The following is a 7,500-nucleotide window of genomic DNA, read 5'->3' on the forward strand; positions in this document are numbered from 1 at the left end:
ATAACGTCAGCATGTTAGAAGAGAGAGAGAGAGAAAGTGTGAGAGAGAGAGAGAGAGAAAGAGAAAGAGAGAGAGAGAGATGAAAACGTTTAGAAAAACTCTTCTCGACTCGTCGTTTATTGGATTTTCGATCATGTAGTTGGATAACTACGTTAGCATTAACCCAATTTGACGCATGGTGTGGTACCTCACTTCCTCACCGCGTTATATGTCTCCTCTGTTCTTATCACGTCTCATGGTCTTACGATTAATTTTCTTTAGTACTTATTTATGTACTTATGTAATTGTTTATATAAAATTATATTATATGATTAGTTTAATGATCGAATAAAATATCGCAAAATCCAGCCCATAGATTTTTTCTTCACCCAATTGAGAAATAATTAATCTCTAATCTTTTCCACCATTTATCTCCGGCATTTAATTAATAGAAAGCACGACTATCTTTCAGTGTTTACGATTGTGATAATGAATTTGCCATCGGATTATTGTGATTACTTATTAACGTGAACAATGTGATAAATTCCTTTGTTGATCTCTGACCGAGAGACTTTATTTATTACTTGTGAAGTCATTGTGTATTTTGTGTATTGGGAATTTAAAAAAAAAAAAAAAAAAAAAAAAATAAAAAAAAATGTTAAAGAAAAAATATATGTATATACAAAAATCCGATGTATTCGTTTCTATTTTTTTTCGTTTTTTCTTTTCGCGTTTCAATAATCTCTAATGATCAATTTTATCGTTAATAATTGTCTATATATCGAGAGATCGATTTCTACTCGAATATTTTTTAATTAATAATTCTATATGTTCTTCACCATATCGTACATACATGTTTATATATATATATATATATATATATATATATATATACAACATATATATACATATACGTACATATACAACCACGCATATGCGTATGTATATATATATATATATTTTTTTTTTTTATTAATACAATCATTATAAAGGAACGTCAAATTATAAATGAAAAGCCTTATCTGTATAAATCATTCTCGAAATATTATTATTCTTATAAGAGATATAGGTGCCTTTGAGAAGAGAAGATTTACAGAAAGGTCATTGTGTTACGTAGAGTGAATCCTCTTCTCTCGATCGTTCATTACGTAATCATCCTACTTACATAGTTACACACGTAGCCGCACTTTTGATTCGTCAGAGTAATAAATCCGATCGTTCTTCGGATCATGAGACGACTTTTGATATATCCTCCCCCCATTCTCATTCGTTATATTCTCTCCGATGACAAATTATTTTCTCGTTGAATACAAGTAATAAAGAAAAGAAAAAGAAAAAAAAATGAAAAAAAAAAGAATACAAAACCAAAAAGAAAACAACGAAAACAAAAGCAAAAAAAGAAGAAGAAGAAGAAGAAGGAGAAGAATATGGAAAATAAATTTTATAATGTCGTATGTACAAAGAAAAAATAAAAAAAAAATAATAAAAAAGAAAGATAGAAAGAAACATAAAAAGAAGAAAGAAAGAATATAATCTTTTTCTTCTTTAAAAAAGATGAATGAAGAAATACATTCATTTTCTTTGATCGACTTGAATTCGTTTGAAAACTACTTTTCTACGATGCGATCTATTCTTCGAAAATTTTTATTAACTTCTTTCTGTCGGATAGTACTACTATTAGAATTCACAATAACGAGCAATATATGTACGTAAGTTGAATTTCATTCCCAATCGACTTTCGAAGTCAACATCTTGAAAATAGAAAGTCGAAGAGAAGAAGGTCGATTCGAACGTCCGATAAAAATCTATTACTAGATATATGTGGAGCAATTTAAATTGTGCCATATTATTCCTATAAGAAAAATTATTGATTTGCAAAATCGTACGATATTTATTCTTATCGATCGATAGTTCGATCTTGATTCGTGAGTTTTCGATTAAACAAAGAAAAAAAAAAAAAAAACTAGACAATAAGTGGATTTGTATATTATATGAGAAATTTATTTGAATATTATTTCCTTTCTTTTTTTTTTTTTTTTTTTTTTTTTTTTTTTTTTTTTTTGGAATAACTTAATCATAGACTAACAAACTATTTTCATGTTTGATACTTTTTCTCTCTCTCTCTTTTTTTTTCTTTTTTTGAAACAGAAAATGTAGTATTTTAAAGTAAAGAAATATTATTTAACGAGCCGACCATACACATCGTGTCTCTTTAATTACTGCAGTTTTCGCGTTATACATATATATATACGCGTATATATATATTTATATATTTACGTACTTTGTTTGTTTAAAAAATAATTGTATATATTTCGTTTGCCAAAAAATTTTGAATGGTGAAATAAAATAAATGAGAAATAATATTGGAAAAATATAAATTATGTCAAATGCATTATTCTAATGTAATATCAATGTTGTATAACATTTTCCTCATTCAAGTATCGATAAAAAATAGAAATATATTTTTCGTCGTTTGATCGATAAAGCGAAAGAAAAGAGATAAAGAGAGATATTTTTTGGAATATACATTATGTAAAACGTAAAATTTTAATCCAATGTTAACGCAGTTAACAAATTTTTTCTCATTCAAAATATATTTCTAAAAATTAAAATGTATATTTATATATATATATATATATATATATATATATATATATATATATAATTTGAATCTTTTTGCAGTGTTTAAACATCGTAAACAAATCTTTTTTTTTGCTTCAAAAAAATATTTCTAAGAATAAAAATATATATTTTCCGTCAAATATATTTCATTTTAATCCGATACAATATTTAACGTCCTACGCAAATTTATTCTCGTTCGAAAATATATTTCTAAAAGTGATAACATATATATTTTCTCTAAATATATTTCTTAAAAATGAAAATATATTTTCTCTAAATATATTTCTTAAAAATGAAAATATATTTATTGTTTCTAAATATATTATTCGTCATTCGATCGTTCGTGTAAAACCGTGACGATGCAATGTTATTACGTAGACAAAGAATGAGAGTCAGAGAGAGAGAGAGAGAGAGAGAGAGAGAGAAAGAGAGTACGCTTATGTGTACGTGGATGTGTTTACCCTTTTGTTTACTCGTGCGCGTGGAAAAGCAAGTTGGTGTCCCTCCGTCATAATATAGTCGTGTCACTTACGTTCTTCCACCCTCGATTTACGTTTGTTTTCGATCCGGAACCCTGGCGCCTATTTTATTACGCAGGCTGACGCGCCAGAAGAGACATAGTCCGGTTAGTTTTCTCCCTCTCTCTCTCTCTCTCTCTCTCTCTCTCTCTCTCTCTCTCTCTTTCTCTTCTCTCTCATACATACACATACAAATACTTTTTCACTCGTCTTCTCGACGAAGATACTACCCCACTCGTGTATCTTTGCTAAAGAAAACACACAATGGAGCAGCATCTGATAAAAATAAACTTTCTCGATGTGATCGCATTTTCTTGGGATTTATTCTTCTTTTTTTTTTTTTTTTTTTTTTACATTTTAATGCGTGTATTATATAATTAGAAAAAAAAAATAAAAATAAAAGAAGAAGAAAGGAAGAAATAAACGTACGTAATATTTCTTTACGCCTTTTCGTAATTATTTCACCTAATTCGAGTAAAAAAAGAGATATAATATAAACGATGAATAAAGAGTTTTGTTTTAGCATGTTTATATAGGAAAAAAAAAAATATATATATATATATATTTTTTTTTATCGAGCGATTCAAACGAAATTATTTATAAAAATTTTTGAATTATTTGCAGATAATTTTTCTTTTTTCCTTTTTCTTTTTTTTTTTTTTTTTTTTTTTTTCTTATACATACATAGAAAATATGTATAATGATATTGTTGTTTCACCAATGAATTATATCAACATCGATATGTGGAAATACGAGGGATGAAAGATTTTAATCAACTTTTTAATCTCACGCGTTCATTTTTCATCTAACTCTTTATGATTTTCTTTTTTTTTTTTTTGTTCTTTCCTTTCTTTTCTTTTCTTTTCTTCTCTTCTCTTCTCTTTTCTTTCTTTTTTTTTCCTTTCCTTTCTTCCTACCTGAATGATCTCTCTCTTTCTCTCTCTATCTTTCTCTTCCCAGAAGTGCAATTAACGTAAGATACTCAACATAATATTGAAGTTCTCCCGGAAGGAATGATAATGAGTGCAGGTACCCTCATGGCCGTAGGATTGCGTATCGTTTAGTCCGATCAAAACCTGACTATACTACTGACTAATCTGCTCACTCATAACAGTGACGCTCAACTTATTAAAATAATAACATTAAGTGTATTAGAATTATTAATTAATTTAAAATTTAATATTATTAAGTTAATTATATGTTTATATTTCTGTACGAATATAAATATGTGATATATAATAATTAAAAATGATCTTTATTTTCGAGGAAATCTTTTTCTTTTTCGTTTTTCTTTCTTTTCTTTTTGTGTTTTTTGTTTCTATACGTCATACATAGTTACAATTAATACGTCAGGACGAACAATAATAAGCCATTAATAATTAAACGTCACGTTCGAAACAATCTTATTCGAGTGAATCTGTTTTTTTTTTTCTTTTTTTTAATAATACAAATAACGATTAAAATGTTAGTCGTCGTCCTATAACGAACGAATAATATTATAATATATCACAACGGGCAATTATCGTCATTTAACATTGACTCGTGTCCATGTTATTAGTTTCCTAGTTAGAATCACGATGAATAGTTTTGCATGTAGAAGATTATTACTATCATGAGAGATATGTTGCTTTGCCTACATGTACATAAATACATATATGCATATATATATATATATATATATATATATAAATAATGTATCTTACGTCAATATAACCGAACATAATTACAACTGGTTTCTTTATATCAAGCGACATCGAATATTAAGAACGATAACGTAACGCCTTTTCATTAGAAACGTTAACTATATTCTATACGCGTCATCGATAGTTGCAACTCACCTTTATCCTTTATTTACTTATTGCATATCGTTATCGTAGTTTCGAATTAATCAGTAAATTCTGTCGGTTATATAGATGTAGTATAATATAGAGGGTCTATATGAGAGAAAGAGAAAGAGAGAGAGAGAGAGAGAGAGAGAAAGAGAGCCAAATGGAAAGCCTCGAAACAGGACGTCATGAAACTAAACTAACTAATGCTATATTCACTGAGTTTTCACGCGTGTAACATATTAACATGGGTTAAATGCCTAGAAGAGAAGCTTTGAGTTTCGTCTTAAACGTTGAAATAATAGGAAAATGGACCCTTTCTGTCTCTCTCTCTCTCTCTCTCTCTCTCTCTCTCTTTCTCTCTCTCTCTTTCTCTCTCTCTCTCGTGATTTCTGATTTTTTTTTGTTCTTTTTTATTTTATTGATTTAATTAAAGGAAAAAAGGAAAAGAAAAGAATCTCTATTTGTTTCTTTGTACGTATTAAAACAATACTTATAACATTTGCGTTATTTCATTGCAATTAATTTCTAACACTTCGTATATCTAATCTTTCAATAATAGATTATGAAATATCTATGATCCGTTAATTCGGAAGTAACGTTAGTCGATTATTCTGGGTTGGTGATAGAAGACCAAGAATAGATATTTTTGTTCGATGTCGATTGTCCGACGTCGGGCAAAAGGCATTTTATCAGGAACGATGTAAGAAACTGGTATACGATATAGCACAACCTACGATTATATGTATCGATCGATATATATATATATATATATATATATATATATATATATATGAGAGGAATATCTATAACGGTTGTAAGAGTCGATTGAAGATATTTTTTAAAAGAGTTACACTCTCTCTCTCTCTCTCTCTCTCTCTCTTTCTCTCTATCTATCTATCTCTATCTATCTCCCTCTCTCTCTTTCTCTTTCTTTCACGAGTGACCGCGAATCGTTCGTTTCATTCATTTCTTCGCATTTCTAATGTATGCCTTAAGTAAAAAAGGAAAAAAAAAGAAAGAAAAGAAAAATAAAAAGAGAAAAAAATAAAAAGTATACACACGCAAATATATACGTAAGAAAAAAAAATACGATCTACGAGAGCTCTATATTATATTTTTGCAACTTTGATCTTTTTCGTTATAAAAGAATCTGTGTACGTGTGTATGTGCGTGTGCGTGTCCCTAATCGAATTGGCACAATCTCTCATTCAAATTTGTACATTCATATTGCGTTATGTAACTTGTAAATTTTTTACTCTATTTTTCTTTTTCCTCCTCTTCTTTTTCCTTCTTTCTCTTTTATTATATATATTTTATATATTTTATATTTTTATATTTTTATATTTTTATATATTTTATATTTTATATATTTTATATATATATATATATATATATATATATGTATGTATGTATGTATGTATGTATGTATATATGTATGTATGTATGTATGTATGTATGTATGTATGTATGTATGTATGTATGTATATGTATATCGTTCTTACCGCTCGTATCGAAAAATCGTACGATAAAGAGAATTGTCGTCGGTATCTACGATCGATATTACGAGCACGAGGTTGCACACGATTCGCATTAGAAATATTTTTTTACTTTAGCATATGGAGAAGAGTTACCATGATATAGAAACTAAATAGAAAGAGAGAAAGAGAGAGAAAAAGAAAGAAAGAAAGAAAGACATATTGTTAGTTGCAAAACGTGTGTCCCGTGTGTCACGACGATTAGCGAGCTGTCTGTACCTACTAATTGACGATAAAATTCGCGCGAGCGTTCTTACCCAACAACAACGGCTCCGTACACGATGATCTTGACACGATTTTCATTCTCGAAGGTATAAAAAAAAAGCCTTACTTCCTTTTTCCTTTCTTCTCCTTTCCCTTTTTTTTCTCTTGCCCACTTTTCATTTATTTATTTATCTATTTTAATTTTTTTTTTCCGTTTCTTTTATTTTCGTTCCGTTCTGTCTCTCTTTTTTTTTCTTTCCCGTTTTTTTTTCCTTTTTCTCTTCTTTCTCCCCCTTTAAATTCTCATCGATCGAACGCGACAACGATTATTGGTAACCATATCTAGTAACAACAGCAATAGCAGTAGGAGTAACACGAAGATTAAAATTACTACGTTGAGACAATAAATAATTGAGATTATCACACTTCTTTAGTTTTAACACGAGTTTTTTCTCTTAAGCATCATTGACCACAAGAATATATATATATATATATATATATATATATATATATAAAAGAACAAAAAAAAGAACGAAAGAAAATTAATAAAATCCTACGAGGAATAAATTAATTTTTTTTTTATCCTCTTTCGATCACTAAGAGTAAAGATCGATCGGTGGATCAATCGATCGATCCATCGATCTGTCGATCGATCGATCGATCGGTTTATCTCGAGGATATTAGCCTTGGATATACGTTGTTTCAAGGGTTCATCAAAGATCAAAGGGAAACGGTGCGACAATGATCAAAGGGTCGACTAGAGGAGAACTCAACTACGCGACCACTTCATTTCATGATTCTATTTCAATCTTG

The 7,500-nt window shown here is 28.7% G+C and overlaps 1 protein-coding gene across 3 annotated transcripts in view; it reads right to left on the minus strand.

Annotated features, from left to right (window-relative positions):
* Nucleotides 1-7,500, minus strand: part of LOC124949970 (adenylate cyclase type 6) — a 77,784-nt gene that overhangs the window by 69,309 nt on the left and 975 nt on the right. The window contains exon 1 of one of the 3 annotated variants that reach the window (XM_047495927.1): nucleotides 6,741-7,029. The exons of the other annotated variants lie outside the window; for them this stretch is intronic. The gene's annotated coding sequence lies outside the window, so the exon portion shown is untranslated. Of the gene's footprint in view, nucleotides 1-6,740; nucleotides 7,030-7,500 lie in introns of those variants that run through there. 3 annotated transcript variants of the gene reach the window in all.

Source organism: Vespa velutina, chromosome 6 (assembly GCF_912470025.1).
Source record: "Vespa velutina chromosome 6, iVesVel2.1, whole genome shotgun sequence".
Taxonomy (NCBI): domain Eukaryota; kingdom Metazoa; phylum Arthropoda; class Insecta; order Hymenoptera; family Vespidae; genus Vespa; species Vespa velutina.